This window comes from Quercus lobata, chromosome 11, assembly GCF_001633185.2.
Source record: "Quercus lobata isolate SW786 chromosome 11, ValleyOak3.0 Primary Assembly, whole genome shotgun sequence".
In the NCBI taxonomy this organism is placed as follows: domain Eukaryota; kingdom Viridiplantae; phylum Streptophyta; class Magnoliopsida; order Fagales; family Fagaceae; genus Quercus; species Quercus lobata.
Genome location: NC_044914.1, coordinates 36,587,192 through 36,606,268, shown reverse-complemented (window position 1 = coordinate 36,606,268; position 19,077 = coordinate 36,587,192). Strand labels below are relative to the sequence as shown.

The 19,077-nt window shown below is 31.1% G+C and overlaps 1 long non-coding RNA gene across 2 annotated transcripts in view; it reads left to right on the top strand.

Moving 5' to 3' along the window:
- The window catches only part of LOC115969125, an 11,137-nt gene extending 4,874 nt beyond the window's left edge, over window positions 1-6,263 (top strand). For both annotated transcript variants that reach the window (XR_004086873.1, XR_004086872.1), the window contains 2 exons: window positions 4,660-4,697; window positions 6,039-6,263. This is a non-coding gene — a long non-coding RNA (uncharacterized LOC115969125). The remainder of the gene's footprint in view (window positions 1-4,659; window positions 4,698-6,038) is intronic.
- Window positions 6,264-19,077: the final 12,814 nt, after the last annotated feature.

Below are 19,077 nucleotides of genomic sequence, written 5' to 3'. Positions count from 1 at the left end.
ACTCAAAAATCAACCCAACCCAAAATCAACAGAAACCCAAAAATCAACCCAACCCAAAATCAACAAAAACCCAAAAATCAACCCAACTCAAAATCAATTAAAACTCACTGGGAAACCCAACCCAAAAACAGTACACACCCACCGGAAAACCCAGCCCAACAGAGCCGGATCTGCCGCCCGATCTGCTGCCACTGCTGCCGTCGGGTCTTCCATTGCTGTTGCCGGATCTTCCATTGCTGTCGTCGGTTGGAGGTGGGAGGCGAAGGGTCGGTTGTGGAGGAGAGAGGGAGGGAGAAAGCGAAAGGAAGGCCGAATCAACTGGTGGCTGAGGCAACGACGGCGGCGAGCTGAATCGGTGAGCTGGGAGTGAGCTAGATTGGCTGGGTCGGCGAGCTGGGAGTGGGTGAGGGAGAGAGAGAAACGGGTGAGCTAGGAGTGGGTCTGGGAGTGGGTGAGGGAAAGAGGGAAATTGGTGAGTGAGCTGAAAGAGAGAATGGGTGAGGTAAGAGAGAAAAACGGTTTTAATAACTAATAATAAAAAAACAATAAATAATATTATTCAATTAAAATATATTTGTAAAATAGATGACCTGATGTGGGTGTTTTAGAAATGTGATAGTGTAAAATAGAAAAAGTAGTTTTTTTCGTGTAAAATAGATGATAAATTTACATGAGCTGGTGTGGATGCTCTAATGGATATGATTTGGATTGTAGGGATAAGTTCCACGTGACTTCCAATATATATCTTCAAGGCTATAATAATGAGTAATGATATTCAAAGGTTTATGTGAATAAAAGAATATATATATATATATATATATATATAACCATGTATATATATATTGGCCTATCATAATAACCATGTATCCTTTCATAATAACCAGGTCTCCTAAGTGTATCCCTAGGGTAATCATGAAAAACGTATGGGTTCATATGTACGTCAGGCAGAGGATGGCCTGACAAACTATTATAATGTCTAGCTGATGTGTCGAAGTATGGTGCATCTTAATTCAATTATGTGGCTCTCATTGATTCTATATTAAAAACTAAAAAATAAAGATGTGGCTCTCATTGATTTGTTGTGCATACAACTAGCACCAGCAGACTAGCAAAGCAGTGAAGCACGTAGCTTGTAAACTAAAGGTAGTGGTTCAGTAACTTCAGTTTGTAAACAGCGCGTAGTGAATTTTTTTGATTTCTTTTTGCGCGGTGCCCAATTTTTAGGCGGGTTCTAAATTTTTTAATTTTTTTATTAGATAAAATTTATGTATAATACTTTTAAGTGTTGTTTCTTAAGTCTTCTTTTAAATTTTTTTCACGAGACTACTTAACTATAAAAATACACTTCTATAAGCTCTATTCATAAGAAAAAAGTCATGTGAACAAATCTTAAAAGAAAAACCTACAAAATAACATCTAAATACTGTTCTTAATTCGTTCTCTTTTTTATTTGTGCAAACAAAACACTGTTACTCTCTCTTTCTCCTCCTATAGACAAACCCACGCCTCTCAGCCTCTCAAAAAGGCTGGTAAGCTCTCTCTCTCATCAATCTTCTCTCTCTCTCATGTTAAACTTGGTGACTTTGTGGATTATTTTTTCTTCTTTCAGGATTATCAGGATGTTGATTTTGGGATTAGAGAGGGTGTTAATTTTAGGACATAGATTTTGGGATTGGAGAAGGTAATGGAGTCTTTCCCTATTGATTTTTTGAGATATGGAACAACAATCCCTATTGATTTTATAATATTTAAACTCAACAGCAATTCTATGTATATCATTATGGATTCTGTACATTGCATATTATAATTTTTTGCCCTTCATGCGTGTGCATAAATGTGTCTATTAAATAAATGCAATTTTGTGACTTAATATGTTAGATTTTTAAGTTTAATTTTTGTGCGTTTTGTTAGTTTTTGTTTGGTGCTGAATCTGGGTTTTTCTGGGACCTTAAAGATTAAATTTTTTTTTTTTTTTTTTTTGAGGCTGATTGCATAATTTGTGTCAGATTGCAAGGGAGCCGGATAAGACTGGGGGTTCACCTAGGGTACTTGACGCTGAGAAGTCGTTTTATTATCACGGGGAGAGCTTGAGGCAAGCATTGGCTGATGATTTGCACCAAAGGCTTTCTACAAAATAGGACATAAAGTCTTTGAGGAATGGATGACTATGGGCACTGAACACCTTTGCTTCTCTGTAAGGATGCACTTTTCTTCAAGTTCTTTGATATGCTTGTGATAATATGTATATTTTCTTTCTTGCCTTTTCCTCCCTTTTTAGTAAGCACTTGGACTGGTTAAAATCATGTGTAATGACTCATTTCTAATAGATGGGACAAACTGATTTGGTAACGAAATGTGTACATTAGAGAGTACTGAATTGGAATGAGTGGCACTGCAAAACTAAAACCTCTCAGATTGGTTAATTTATTATATTTTTAGTCCTATCCTTGTTCTGATCCATGTAGGTGCATGCTTCGTTATTTTGAAGTAAATTCTGAAAGATGGGAGGAATAATAATATGGTGTTGCATTGAAGAAATGTCTTTCAGCATTTTCAGTAGGAATCTAGCATACTGAAACTATGTATGAGTGTCCCCTTGCACTTTGATTTTGATAAGAAATGTATATTAATGTTTGGAGTTACCCCTACACTTTAATTCCAATGTTTGTATTGTTAGATTTTTCAATACACAGAAATGGCTTAAACATCAGTTTTTTTCTCAGCCATAAAACTACACTTTTCCCCCTAATAGATGTGCTCTTATTATGGGACCTACAATCTTTAAACTTGGCATTCTTATAATTAAAATCATTACACGAATTTTGAATAGACTTCTATAATTAGCAAAAGATAATTAAAAAAACCAGATGAGATTTTCATGCTTGACGCCACCCAATTACATTCCTTACATTAAGTATTAAAATGCCAGTAGCTATTAATCTCGAAAGTCTGCATGAAATTCTTATCTTTCTATATAACTTTTTTTTTTCCTGGTTAAAGGGGGAGGGAGTCAAGCTGAGGCCACCCCCATATGGGGTGCTGGTGGATTAAATTCAAACTCTTACCTTTTTGGAGTAGTTAGAAGTAGAAGCGTAATTACACCAAGAAACCTTTTTTGGGTTTTTTATTTAATTAAAAAAAAAAAACTAATCTTATTACTTCTATGCTAATTATAAATATATATATATATATAATTGATTGTAAAGTCAAAGCATGTTTCTCTCTCTCTTTTTTTTTTTTTTTTTTTTGACATGCATCATGTGCACAGCTTAAGAATATTATACCCAAATACTATTAAACTCATGGAATAACATCCTCTTTTTTTTTTTTTTTTTCCTTTTCCAATATATATATATATATATATATATATATAGATTTATTTGGTCTTCAATTCTTGTTCATGAATCCTTGAATTGAGGGCACGAGTTAAAACATAAAAAAGCAAGGTAAACTAATTACTGGGCATGGCATCCACTTAATTTTGTCGTTAACCTAAACCCGACTGATGAGTTTGGCAGAACTAACTTTATGACGATGATGGTGATGATAATTCAAGTTGAATAGAACCTAGACAAGTTTGTTTGTTCATTTTTCGGTGAGGCTTGTCGTATTAAAAAAATATTTATATTTATACCTTTCGTTTTTTTTTTTTTTTTTGCTAATCCTCTTTCGCATTCCTGATATTGCTTTTTTTGTAATCTAGCATATGTATACCCATGTATCAGTGAAGTGAGTCTCTATATTTCCTGCTTGCTTCTTTTGGGATGGAAAAGAAGTATATGATAAATGATAATGGAGATGGGCTAGCATGACCATATTTCTATTCTATTTCTCATTTTGAGTTACTTTGATCATCAGTCCTTACCTATCAAGTAAAGTTTGATTTCAATATCTACCAATTTGAGTAAATTAAAATGACATTCTAGTGGAATTACTGATGCAGAAAATAAAGGAACATATTTTCGTCTAGGTTCCAATAAGTGAAGTGAAAAATTCTTTGCTGTTAAGTCTCCTTGTGATTGAGAACAACACCTTCCACCCTAAAAATGCTGAATTCCACAGGATATCCAATAACAACACCAGTATCATGTACGCCCAAATTCTCTGCAGCTCCTCAAGACCATCAGTAGTGATTGCTTTTTTTTTTTTTTTTTTTTTTTTTTTTTTTTTTTTGGGTTAGGTAGATAGTGGTGGGAGGGAGAGCTGGGATTTGAACAACTTACATGAGACACTACAAAGGATGCCATTACCATTGAGCTATCACTTGAACCCCTAGCAATGATTGCTTTTAAGTGTTTGTTTCTCCTTTTTTTTCTTTGGATTGTAAGGGCCTATTTGGTGAGTTAGTTTGAGTGTTTTTGATATACGTGTGGGTGAAAAAGTGTGTGAAAAAGTGTATTATGTTGTTTAAAATGTGTAGTTTTGTGTTTGAGTAGGGCTGCCAAACAGGCGCTAAACTTTTGGTATACATTTTTCTGCTTATGGAGTTTTTGGTGCAATTTCTTTTTTGTAACCAAAGTTTACCCACTTAAATGGTTTTCCCCCAACTACGTTTTCTTTCAAAAGTAAATAGATTTCTTGTGCTGGCCAACTAAGCCTTATGACTTATTATAATTATTTATGACCATTAAACTTTGTGTTGAACTTTCATTTGTGCAGGGCTGAGTTTACTTGGCTTTCTGCAAGTATAAGCTGAGGTAAGGATTTTTGGTCTTTTAAGACTAGTCTCAGATTCTTTTGCTCTAGAGTTTTGTCTTCTAAAACTTAAATTGAATTTTACACGTTGATTTGAATTGAAAATCTTATTTAAACTTATTTAATGAAATTGGTGATGCTTGATATATTTGTGGGTTGTTGATTTGGAGCAAGCAGGTGGCTTGCATGGTGTTATATGACGATTAATGTTGGTGGTGGGTTATTTGTTTATTGTGATGGCTGGGTTTTTCGTTTATGGTAGTGACTGTGATTTTGTGTTAATGGTGGTGACTGTGTTTTTTGTTTAATGGTGGTTGTGGGTTTTTTGTTTATGGTGGTGGCTGAGTTTTTTGTTTAATGTTGGTGGTGAGTTTTTTGTTTATGGTGGTGGCTGAGTTTTTTGTTTAATGTTGGTGGTGGGTTTTTTGTTTATTGTGATGGTTGAGTTTTTTGTTTAATGTTGGTGGTGGGTTTTTTGTTTATGGTGGTGGCTGAGTTTTTTGTTTAATGTTGGTGGTGGGTTTTTTGTTTATTGTGATAGTTGGGTTTTTTGTTTATGGCAGTGGCTGAGTTTTTGTGTTAATGGTGGTGGTGGGTTTTTTGTTTATGATAGTGGCTAGGTTTTTGTTTATGGTAGTGGCTAGGTTTTTGTGTTAATGGTGGTGGCTGTGCTTTTTGTTTAATGGTGGTGGTTGTGCTTTTTTGTTTATGGTAGTGGCTGCGTTTTTGTGTTAATGGTGGTGGCTGTGTTTTTTGTTTAATAGTGGTGGTGGGTTTTTTTGTTTATGGTGGTGGCTGAGTTTTTTGTTTATTGTGATGGCTGGGTTTTCTGTTTATGGTAGTGGCTGGGTTTTTGTGTTAATGGTGGTGGCTGTGTTTTTTGTATAATGGTGGTGGTGGGTTTTTTGTTTATGGTGGTGGCTATGGTTTTTGTTTAATGGTGGTGGCTAGTTTTTTTTTTTAATAGTGTTGGCTGGATTTTTTATTCGTTGTGGTGGTTGGGTTCGTGTTTATGATGGTGGCTGGGTTTTTGTTTTGGATTTCACTTTATTTGTTTTGTTTTAATTGGGATTTTTCTGCATTCTTTATGATTTCTCCATGGTTTGTAATGTGGGTTTGGTTTTTATTTGATGAGAATGTTGTGGGTCTTCTTTCTTTGATAGTTTGGCTTCATATGATGTTGCATTATGATTATTTTGTCTAGTTTGTTATTGGGTATTCTGTGGATATTTTCTGCATTGTCTTACTAATAATAATCTTTTTGTTGTTGTAGTACATCTTATCAGGGATATAGGTTTGCAGTCAAATTTTTTATTGATATATTTTCCTTTATACTTGTGTAGATATAGGATTGGTGGCAAAACGATAGCTTTTGTGGACTACTTGAACTCAAATATATTGGTGGCAAAACGATAGCTTTTGTGGACTACTTGAACTCAAATAGTTTCTGTAAAGTTTGGAAGCTAAGACATCATTTGTATATAAATGGTTGTAATTACTTTGTGAACATCTTTATTGCAATTTTAGATTGTATGGATGTTTTTTTTATGGATTTGGTTAGAAATGAATGGATGTTTATTTATTCTTTTTTATTATTATTTTTTTTTTTTATGGATTTGGTTAGAAATGAACAAGTTAATGTAATGTTAAGTAAATGTAAAGAATATTAATTGAAAAATAAAATTGGTGACAATAAATTTTGTCGCCATATCTGACTATAAGCAGAAATTGGTGACAAAAGAATTCGTCACCTGATCTATTGAACTTAAAATAAATCGGTGACGCAAAACTTCGTCACCTAATCGATTGAAATTGGGGAAAAAAATACATTTGGTGACGAAATGTTCCGTCATTGAAAATAAGGTTTAGTGACAAAAATATTAGGTGACAAAAAACTTTTGTCACCTATCATTTTTTATTTGGTGACAAAAAAATTTCGTCACCTATCATTTTTATATTAGTGACGAAACATTTTCGTCACCAATACATTCTGTGACGGAGCTTAGGTGACGAATGCTGTTTCGTCACCATTTCGTCACCATATGTATTTAGTGACCAAATAAGGACATATTGTGACGAAAGGTTTTGTCACCATAGTTCACTTTTGTTGCAGTGAGTACCAGCCAAAAAAAAAAAAAAAAAAAAAAAAAAAAAAAAAAAAAAACTTATTTTTAGTGGCTATAGTAACACTGTCAATGTGTTAAGGCTACTCAAGCAAATTAAGAGGGCCACCAAGGAAATATGAGTTTCCAAAATGGCACACAATGGGTGCATGGTGAATTAGGGCTATGTCTCTTAAAAAATATATAATATTTTGTCTTTAAACAAACAAACACCATAATATATATTTTGTAAGAATATATAGTTTCACTCAAAAATGCATATCATTCAATTTTCTTCATTTATAATGAAAACTATATATTTTTAAGGATTGAATTTTGTGATGAGAATTGTTATCACCAAATTTAAAATTTTAACTTTATTTGTTCACATAGAATGTTTTTAATTATTTTCAAAAATATTTGTTTAGTCTATCTTCTATTCTAACCGGCTTTATCAATCACCACGTAAAGAAAAAAAAATAGTATTAAAAATTTCTCGTGGTTTATTCCAAAAATGAAATTGTCTCTATTATTATTATGAAAACGCATGAGTTTAATTAGAGCATAAGTTTAACAGATAGGTTTGAGCAGAGAGTCAGACATTTAGAGACTACTCATAGAGTAGTTTTACTTCTTTTCCAGGCATAATAGCATTCTCCATTCATTGGATGCCTCGTTTGATCAAATTAATTGCAATTTCAAAGCTCAAGTGAAAAGATAAGAAAGAGACCTACCTTATTTTTACTCAACTTCCTTTTGTTCACTTTGTACTTTGTGTTTCTCTACCTTCAGTTCCTCAGTTTCAACTCTTACTAGTCATTTCTGCCGCAAACAACTTTATTAGTGTTTGTGCTTTGTGTCCTCTTCCTTTCTCTGTGCTCTTCCCTTACAGCATTCTTTCTAATTTTAAACCCACACCTACAATGGCAAACCCAGTCCCACTCCTAATAGCATTCTCTGACAAGAATGTTCACCCTCCGTAAGCAATGTTACTGAAATTCACCCTAATGGTAACGATGGCTAACCCAGTCCCACTCCCAATAACATTCTCTGTGCTCTCCCTACTTTGATTTACTTTGTTATGTCTCCAAATGCAAAGCTTAATTTGCCTAATGATGATGATTGTACTCATTTCAATCAACATACGTAAGTTTTTATTATTTCTTAAATAATTTTCTTCGAGAATAATGTTTTTTGTATTTTATACTTTGTCTAACAAGAATATTCTCCCTCCATAAGCAATGTTACTGAAATTCACCCTAATGGTCAATATTCTAGGGATTTGATCAATCAAACAAGAATTTATGGAAAAAAGAAGTTTACGATAAGATCTATATAAATTCTTATACGATTGATCAAATCAGCAACACATTGAAAAGTGAGATGAATCCCAACTACCCAATTACAACGCTTGCAACTTTCATGAACTTGACTTTGACTACAATGCTGAATTTGACTATAATATTATTTATGTCCCGTACCATAATGCATATCTATTTATAGATCGTATAAAATCATAAAGTTTATAAAAAAAAAAAAGGACAAAACTTAGATACGGTACCTTAAGTGAAGTACCTTAGTTTCCTTCCTTAAATTTTAAGCCATGAGTATAAAATCTAAGCTCAACACACAGGCATTAAAACATAATGCTTTGTCACCTTGCTTTTGCTTTTTTTTTTTTTTTTTTTTTTTTTTTTTTTGACTGACCTGCTACAGAGAACCAAATAAAGTCAGTTTCAAATTTCAGATCTACCCACCAAACTTCTTCAACTGAGTCCCCTCCTTCAAAGACATGATCAGGTTTTTAATAATTCTTTGGCTTCTTAAGATTTCAAATCTGCCCCACCAATTTTGTTTAGTATCTCTTTGGCTTTTTATTCAAATCCTCTCCTTTTTATTACTTACCCAGCAATGGCAATCCACGCTTCCTTACTCAAAAAAAGTTTCTTCTCATTATTGATCAACAACTAATCATAGGAAATAAGGGGCAAAGCCATTAACCAAAAAGTCAAGTCATGGATTGATAAAGTGAACCCAGATCAATGGAAACACGATGAGAGAAAGTGATTTAAGAGTTGTTCCTTTCAACTGACCACCATGAACCCCTCTGCAGCCGCCATGCTCCATCGTCTTCTTCATTCTCTTTACCTGGTTCTCTATAAAAGCCTTGGGTTTCATGTGGGTGAAAAGTGAAACCACCCTGCCTCCACATATGGTGGCCAAAATCAATGCAATGAACGGTTGTGAAGGCGTCTTGCCTGAAATTTGAAAAGCTTTAGCCAAAACTTTTGTTTGAAATCTGTTTGTTTCTTGGAAAAATAAGGGTGAAAGCGTTTGAAGTTATCTGGTTTTCACGCATGTAAGGGAAAAGATGAGAAAAAGTAAGGGACAAGAAAGGAAAAGAAAAAAGCTGGCAATTCATTGTAACGCCGTTTGCTGAGTTGTATATTTTATACACATGGCTTAAAATCAAGACAGGGACCTAAAGTACTGCACCTTATGTACTGTACCTAAGTTTTATCCAAAAGAAAAACATTCTTGTCAAACAAAGTGTCAAATACAAAAAAACATTCTTCTCGAAGAAAATAAATTTGACGAAAACCAGCACAACAAGTATCACTGGGTAAATAAAGCCTTGCATCTGGAGACATAACTAGGTAAATCAAAGTAAAGCACGTTTTAATTTACCTAATGATGATGGTCATACTGATTTCAATCAATACATGTAAGATTTTTTTTTTTTCTTTGTATTTCATACTTTGTCCAACAAGAATGCACCTTTGTAGAATTTTCAAGATTTTATACAACTCAGAAATAAACATTCTTCTCGAAGAAAATAAATTTGTCGAAAACCAACACAACAAGTATCACTAGGTAAATAAAGCCTTGCATCTGGAGACATAACTAGGTAAATCAAAGTAAAGCACGCTTTAATTTACCTAATCATGATGGTCATACTGATTTCAATCAATACATGTAGATTTTTTTTTTTTTCTTTGTATTTCATACTTTGTCCAACAAGAATGCACCTTTGTAGAATTTTCAAGATTTTATACAACTCAGAAATAAATATACGTTGTATATTCCGTTCGCAAATAATATTATAGTCAAATTCAACCCTGAAATCACAAATATATTCATGAAAGCTACAAGCATTATTATGAAAATTCACCTCAATGATCAATGTGCTAGGGAATTGATCACTCAAATAAGAATTTATGAAAAAGGAAAGTCAACGAAAAAAATCTCTGTAAACTCCTATACGATTGATCAAATCCGCAACACATTAACAATTGAGGTGAATCCCAACTTCAACGCATACAACTTTCATGAACATGACTTTGATTATAAGTAGGAATGGCAATTTTGTCACGCCCCGCTACGCCCTGTGCGGGTTTTCCCCACCCCGCAAAGGTGGTGAGGAAGGGATGGAGCGAGATTTTATCCCAGGACATGGCGAAATGCGTTTACACTTTTGGAGGGTTATTGTTTGCTTGTATCCTCACTTTCTATAAGTTTTTGGGCTTCAATCCCTTTTTTCAATATAATTCTATCTTCGAAGTCAAAAAATAATAATGCACATTACTTAGTAATTTATAACATTTACTAGGTTCAAGAATATTTTTATTATTGAAACACGTCATTTCATTTGAAAAAATGGTAATAGTTGTAGGAAAAATTAACAAAAAATAAAGTTTTACGAGACAGGACGGGATAGGGCAAGACGAGACTTCGCAAGGCCTTAAAGGGCGGAGATGCGACAAGAAATTTTCCACGTCATGCAGGACTGGACGAGAATGGAGCAAGAAAAATCCATGAGGGACAGGAACAGACCTTATCTTTCGGGCTCGCCACACCCCATTGCCATCCCTTACAAGACTAAATTTGACTATAATATTATTTACACCCCGTATCCACAATGTATATCTATTTATAGATTGTATAAAATCTTAAAAAGTCAAATTCAAAAAACATTCTTCTCGAATAAATTTTTTTTTTTAATAAAATTATGTTATATTGATTGAAACCAGCACAACAATTATTATTAAGTAAATGAGACATAACTAAGTAAATCAAACAAGGGAACAATGCTTAATTTACCTACCAAAAATGGTCGTGCTAATTTCAATCAATATATGTACGATTTTATTTTTTTGAACAATTCTCTTCTAGAAGAATTTTTTTTGTACTTCATACTTGGTCCAACAAGAATGTTCTCCTTCTGTAGACTTTTCAAGATTTTACACAACTCATAAATAAATGTACGTTGTGGATACATTACACAAATAATATTACAGTCAAATTCAACACTAAAATCAAAATGAAGTTCTAGAAAGTAGCAAGCATACTGAAATTCACCTCAATGGTCAATGTGCTAGGGATTCTATCAATCGCATAAGAATTTATGGAAAAGAAAAGTTTACGAAAAAATCTCCGTAAATTCTTATACGATTCATCAAATGCATAACACAATGTCAATTGAGGTAAACCCCAACTAAAATCCAACTTCCATGAACATACTTTGATTTGAAAGTTGTATTCGACTATAATATTACTTGCTTCTCATATCCATAATGTATATCTTTTTATGGATCGTATGAAATCTTAAAAGGAAAACATTTAGGTCATACAAAATGTGAAAAACAAAATAAATTCTTCCCCAAAAAAATTATTTTAAAAAAAAATTGTTATATTAATTGAAACCAGCACAACTATTATCATTAAGAAATTAAACCTTGCAATTGGAGCCATAACTAAGTAAATCAAATTAGAGTCAGGCTTAATTTACCTAATGATGATAGTCACGCTCATTTCAATCAATATATGTAGGTATTTAAAAAAAAAAAAAAACAACTTTCTTCAAGGAGAATGTTTTCTGTATTTCGTACTTTGTCCAACAAGAATATTTCATACACATTGTAGATACAGTATGCAAATAATAATATAATTGAATTCAACCCAGAAATCAAAGTGATGTTCATGAAAATCGCAAGCATTGTTACCGAATTCACCTCAATGGTCAATCTGCTAGAGATTTAATGATAAGAATTTATAGAAAAAGAAGTTTACAAAAAGATCTCCGTAAATTTTTATACGATTGATCAAATCCTCAACACATTGACAATTGAGATGAGTCCCAACTACAATCCTTGCAACGTTCATGAACATAACTTTAATTTCAAGACTGAATTCGCCTATAACATTATTTACGTCTCGTATCCACAATGTATATCTATTTATAAAATCATAAAAAGTCTATAAAAAGAAAACATTCGTGTCAAACAAAGTGTGAAATATAAAAAAACATTTTCTCAAAGAAAATCATTTTCTTTTTTAAATTATGTCATATTGACTGAAACCATCACAACCATTATCATTTGGTAAATTAAACCATGCATTTGAAGACATAACTAAGTAAATCAAAAGAGAGAGAGTTGGTATGATATTTACTCCAAAGAATGCATCTGTTCAGAGTGAGACTAGGTTAGCCATTGTAAGTGTGGATTTAAAATTAGAAAGAAAGCTACTATAGAAGAAGAGAACAGAAAAATCAAAGTAAAAGGACACAAAGTACAAAGACTAATATGAACTGAAACAGAGAAACTGAAGAAAGAGAACACAGAGAATATGGAAAAATAAATAAATAAATAAGACAGGTTTGCTTCTTCTCTTTCACTTCAGCTCAAAAATTGCAATTAACTTGATCAAGGGAGGCATCCAATGAAGGGAGAATGCTATTATACGTGAAGAAGAAGAAAAACTATTTAACTTTTGCAATTAATAAGTAGTCTGTAAATGTCTGAGAATACTCTCTACTCAAACCTATCAGTTAAACTTATGCTTTAATTAAACTTGCGCATTTTCATAATAATAATAATAGAAACATATTCATATTCAAAATAAACCAAAAATAATTTTTTGAATCAATATTTTTTTTCATAATGTGGTGATGGATACAAACAGTTATAATAGAAGATCAGGTTTTTCATTTTTTTAATCATAAATGAAAGTTAAGAATACCACATGTCAACATCCCAGATTCATAAGATAGACTAAACAAATATCATTGAAAATTATTAAAAACATTTTACGTGAAAAAATAAAGTTAAAAATATTTAAAATTAGTGACTACAAATCTCGCCAAAAATTCAAACGAAATAAAATATAGTTTTCAATAAATCAATAAAATAGAATGATATACATTTATGAATGCTATAAATATATGTATGGAACTTCATATTGTTACAAAAATTATATTATGGCATAAGTTTGTTTATTTGTTTGTTTGTTATTTATTTATTTATATATAGAAAAACGTATTACTAATTCACCATGGACCCATAGTCTTCCATTTTGAATGCTCATATTTACTTGGTGGCCCTCTTATTTTGCTTGAGCAGAGCCTTAAATCTCATTGGCACTCTCACTATAACCACCAAAAAAAGGGTTTTTCTTTTTTTTTTTGTCGGTACTAAAAATAAGTTTTCTATCTTATTATACATTCTTGATTGCAAATTAAGATACACATGTATATTACAAAATACATAACAATAGGTTCACTAAAAATATATAATCATAAATCAAATCACATAAATGTTTTCTCCGAAGAAAAAAATATATATATATATCCTAACTTCAACAAATGGGGTCATTGAAATATATCATGACAAAAAATCATTCACAATTGTGTACAATCATGATAAAATTAGTTTTGAAAGTGTAATAACTTAAGTGATACAAGAATAGAAGGCGTTAATGACATCAGGCAAAGAGAATATCAATTAGTTAAGGATACTGTGAAATGGCTTGACTTTGGCAATACAAAGCAGATGGCTCTGCTGTAGTGGATTAGGAAACCAATTTCTAATTGGTTTTGGATTTGTGTAAATCAAACCATTGATTTACATATTTTGAGGGCAAATGAACATTTGTCCCTAATTTAGGGTTATGCAACAAAATACCATTGTTTTTTTAACTTGATTTTACCAAATCGAGTTACATGTAGAACACGACAATAACAATGTTAAGTTTTATATATGTTTTGCGATTTAAATTTTAAAAAAAATAAAATAAAAATAAGTGGAACTAGATATTACTAATCTCAAATTTCACTTACATATATACAAGGAAATTCAATTTTAGGGATATTAAGTTTTGCACACAACTCGATTTTGTTAAAATCAAATTTTAAAAACAGAAACATTTCGCTAAATAATTTCAAAACAAGAGTATTTTGCTGCATAGTTTGTAGATTAGGGACAAATACCCATTTTCCTCCATATTTTTGGAATTGTAAGAAATCTAATGATAGCAAATTAATTCTATCCTTTTTTCTCTCTCTTTATTACCCAACATAAAACAAAATTCTTTGCTTTTTTCTCTAATCGTGTTTTAGGATATTATGTATAATTAATTTGAAATATCAGTATCTCTCTCAAGTACTTTTAACTGATCTAGTTATTTTTATATTTATTATATCTTTTCTAACTTTTGTGGTTATTGTGCTTGCTATAATTGTTATTGAAGCTTTTTTTTTTCTGCCATAAAAACTTATTTTAAATTTCTATGGGAAATTTTGTATCTTTATATTTTTATATTTGATTAAAATAGAAAACTTTCCTATATCATCTTACAAATATCATTTCCCTAATCCATAAGAGAAATTAATTTCATAAGTTTGACTAGTATCTAGACATAATAATAATAACAATAATAATAAGAAGAAGAAGTAAATGAACATTAACCATTAAGTGGATTCATGTGTAAAAATATATACAACATTTATGCATAACAAATAAATCAAATAATTAGTTGTTTTGTGATTTCAAAATCTGATTTTAGAATTTTATGTATATTTAATTTGATACATCTGTGTCTCTCTATTGGTATTATTATATAGAAAATTTTTCTAACTTTCGTTGTTATTGTGCCAGCAATAATTGTTATCTATGTTTTTTTTACAGCTTTTAGCCTTTTAAGGTATAATTATCTTTTATTTTAACATATTATGTTATGTTATCGTGTATTAAGCAACAAACAGGTAAAGGAATGGTAATCTATGTTACACAATAATACCCACTCATAATAACCCCAATGAACCCCACACAGAACACTAGAGTGGGGGTGTGAAAATTTTAACCTATATTAATTCTTAAGAAGTAGCAACTAATCATTGGAAGTTGTGATCACCAAAATCTTATTTACTTTATACTCTAATTCATCTAGGAAACTCATAAAGGCTCTTCAGCTGAAAATATTAAAAAATAAAAGAACATCATGAACCAGAAATCAAAGTTTTAGAGGTACAGTTATGCGTAAAGGCAGGTGCTAGTCACCCCACAACCCATATTCAAAAGAATAATACCTCATTTCACATTTAATCTTAAAATCTCACAATTTAAACAACTAAAACATTTGCACTTGATTTTAAAAAGAATGAACACAAGTGAAATGAAACAATGATCAAACTCATCCTAGGATGACATGTGAGTTGATACATAAAAGTTTTCTTTAGTATTTGCAAGCAAATTGTAGACCAAAAAATTCAAATTCACAATTTCACATAGAGTGAGAATTCGAATTTGGCCATCCACTATTAACTCACATAAACTTACAAAATTCTATCAAAATCTCATTATGCATGAGATTATACAAAGAAGAGTTATAATAAATAAAATTTGAGTATATTAATTGATGTGTAAATTTTACATGACTATGACAAAAAGTTTTTGCTTTTCGTCACAAATTTTTAAACATAATTAATTTTTTATTCTAAAGATAAGAAATGTTCCATAAAAACCATAGTTAGAGAATAAGTCATGAAAAATTTTCAAGATACGGAACAAAAACAGTATTGGAACTTCTTCGCAAAAAGAATTATTATTGGAACATATAAAAATTACAAAAGCAAATGGGAAAATGTGGATAATAAATGAATAATAACAATTGCTAATTATAAAATACAATTGTAATGGAAATAATAAATATAAATAGATGAAATAAAAACATACCAGATTAAAAAAATACATCCGCTACCCGCGCTGAAAAGTACAACCTGAATTCATAAGAGACTGGGTGAATAAAGTATAAACTGTGAGATTAAAAAATATCACGCTAACGGATGTCAGTCGCATTTCGAGCATGGTTAAAAATCCATTTTGGAAAAATTTTAACGCATTATTAACCATTACCCATTTCTAAAAAAAACATACACAGTTTTGCAACATATATCTGAGAGAAAAAAGGTTTAAAGGCTCTTCAACAGTTCATGAGCATTTGACGGCAATTGGGGATGCACTTTATTATGACTCTCAGCCACCATTAATAATATACATTCTACTTGTTTACTATTTTGATCAAATGGCAGTTCAGTACTTGGGGGGTAATATCTAACAGATGTGAGTTTCTAATTTCTAACAGGGACTAATTCAGCGTTCAAAAATTATTTATTAATTCAATTCTTGAGAATCAACAAAATGTGGGGAATATGCACAGGCCAAAGAGTTTACACAGATAGAACTACTTATTCTCATTAGCACTATCATATTCCACTTTCATAAAAGAAGGTATTTCAAATTTCAAAATAGCTAAACTATCCAGTATCTACAGAAAACAGAGTCCCATGATTTCATTTTACACAAAAGATCTGTTTGGCCTCAACGACACTCATCAAACTAAAACCATACAAAATTCAAGCTAAAAACAATATATAGAACTCGGAAATAAAAACAAAACCATCAGAATCCGGCAGCAAAAGATAAGATTGAAGGGATACCAAGTCTGTTTAGAATCTTTGAGATCTGTTGCCTACCCAAGTTCTTTCTCAAAAGAACAGAACTATTAAAAGAGAGACACTTCTAGAATGTTAGGAAATGGAGAACTGTTTAGAAAAAACTATGTAGTGCTTGGGGACGGTTGCTATGGTTTTTATAGGAGCTTGGGTATGGTGTATTTACCCTTCAAAAACTATACATTAGGAGGTCTCTCTGTCTAAAGATTGGTATGTGTGGAGTAAATGAGCTGCAGGCTGGTGGTTGAAAGAGAGTTGCCAAAGAGTTATAAAGCTGGGAAGAGTTATAAATAAAAATTGAAGAGGTAGAGTCCAAACGAGAAGATGAGAAAGCTGGAAGAAAAATATTTTTAAAGAAGAATAATGGGGATAAGTGAAAGCTGCAGAAAATTTTACTATTACTCACACCGGTCCCTGCAATTTCTTTATTACCCCCGACTTATTTACGCATTACTTTTTCGATGAAACAAAATAAACTGACATGATACACAGGGCCCGCTTAATAAGAGATACGATGCGATTGTTTAAGACTCCAAATAAAAGAATGCCTCACACCTAAAAAAATTATATCCTAAAATCTATTAAAAACGCCCTATTATATCTTAAAATGTGGAAGATTAAAAAGAAAAAAATAAAAATAATCAAACTTTAATTAACAAAATTAAACTTTCATAGATAAATTTATTAATTCATTCTTAAAATATATTAAAATTATTTATTAGAAAATTTTGAATGATATTATTTGAAATTTTTTGAAATTCATATAAATGAAAAATGATATAAAAATATATGTAAAAATATGTAAAATATTACTTAAAAATTGAAAATAAATTGTTTAACAATACCAGACGGCCTAAATATTTTAACACAAGAAGAGGGGGAAAAATCTTAACATGCCGTGCTTGGTAAAACATTTACCTTCATTAAATTGTGAATAAGTTTGGCTTTTCAGTTTTCACGTGGGTTGGTTTAGAAGAAGGAACTTGGAAGTTTCCTTGTAAACAATTGATTATGGCACAGGCACAGTCAACAGAAATCTCTATCTAAAAAATATAACAAAAAGGTGCTCTACACTCAAAAAGATCAATGGATAATGATAAGATCCATTGTTGCATCTTTATTCAGATTCAGTATTTTGTATTTATTGTTTGGTAAGCTCCAATCTCTATGATGCTTCAAATATTGTATGACATATGAAAAAAAATTTGCAAGGTACGAAACGATGCTCACTTTCATGTTCAGCTTTCATGTTTTGGCATCTCTGTTCACTAATTTTGTAATTTCAATATTTGCTCTTCTGGGTCTGCTGCATTAACTTGCATTGAAGAGTCTCATCCTTTTTTTTTTCCCTCCCTCTAGTAGCTGTAAACAAAAGTACAACAACACAACTCAGATGTAAAAAATTAAAAAGAGAAAAAACAAAAATAGTAAAATTTCAACTAACAAAAATTAAATTTTAAGGGATAAATTTATTAACTTATTCTTAAAATATGTTAAAATAAAAACTAATATCAGATAAATTCATTAATAATATAATGTAATTGTCTTGAAATGTGCTATAAAATACAGATTATAAATTTCAAAAAAAAAATCTCTCATCCCTCTATTTCTCTGCCTCTCCTTCTATATTTTTACCTTTTTTTTTTCTTCATCTTCATCTAGGTTATTGATCTTTTTCTATAAACTCAGTAGTCAGTCAATCTAGCTTAAAATTTTCATTCTTGATTCCCTTCATTCACAGCAAATTCAAAATTGAAAAATGGAAGCGTACCAGTCTACTCAGTTCTTCCCCTCTGTCTTACCCATAACGAAGACTCAGGTAGTGATTGGATTCATCTTATTATTCTGCCTTTGCGTTTAGTCATTTCACGTTTCTTTTTTCTTTCTTTTTTTCGCACACGTTTCAGCTTTAGGGACGAAATTGCTGTTTATATACTGTATTTTATTAAAAAAATATATTAAAAATAAGTCTTATAATATTACTTATAGCGTTTGGTGGTTTCTGCTGAAAACCAACGTTTACGTTTTCATTTTCACGTTTCCGACTTTTTTTTTTTTTTTTTTTTCCAGTGTATAAACAGTAAATTTATTATATAAAGACAAAAATTACTGTTTATATATTGTGACAGTATTGTTCACGTACTGTAATAATACTATTTACATATTAAAAATGGGTTCTATGTTGCTTTTCACACATTTAAAAATTATTTTACTACAGTATTTTCAATTTTTAATTTCAACAATAATAAATTCAATTCAAATGAACTCTTAAAAATTAATTTATTATAATATTTTTAATTTTTAAATTTCAATAAAATAAATTGTACATAAACATACTCTCAAAATCTTTTATTTATTTAACTTAAATTATATATTTTTACTTTATTTTACTGCACAATTATTTAATAGAAGTCCCATCTTAGGACACGTTTTTTTGGCTATGATAAGACTCTTCTCTGCTTAGTGCACGTTTTCGCTTTAAAACTTAGT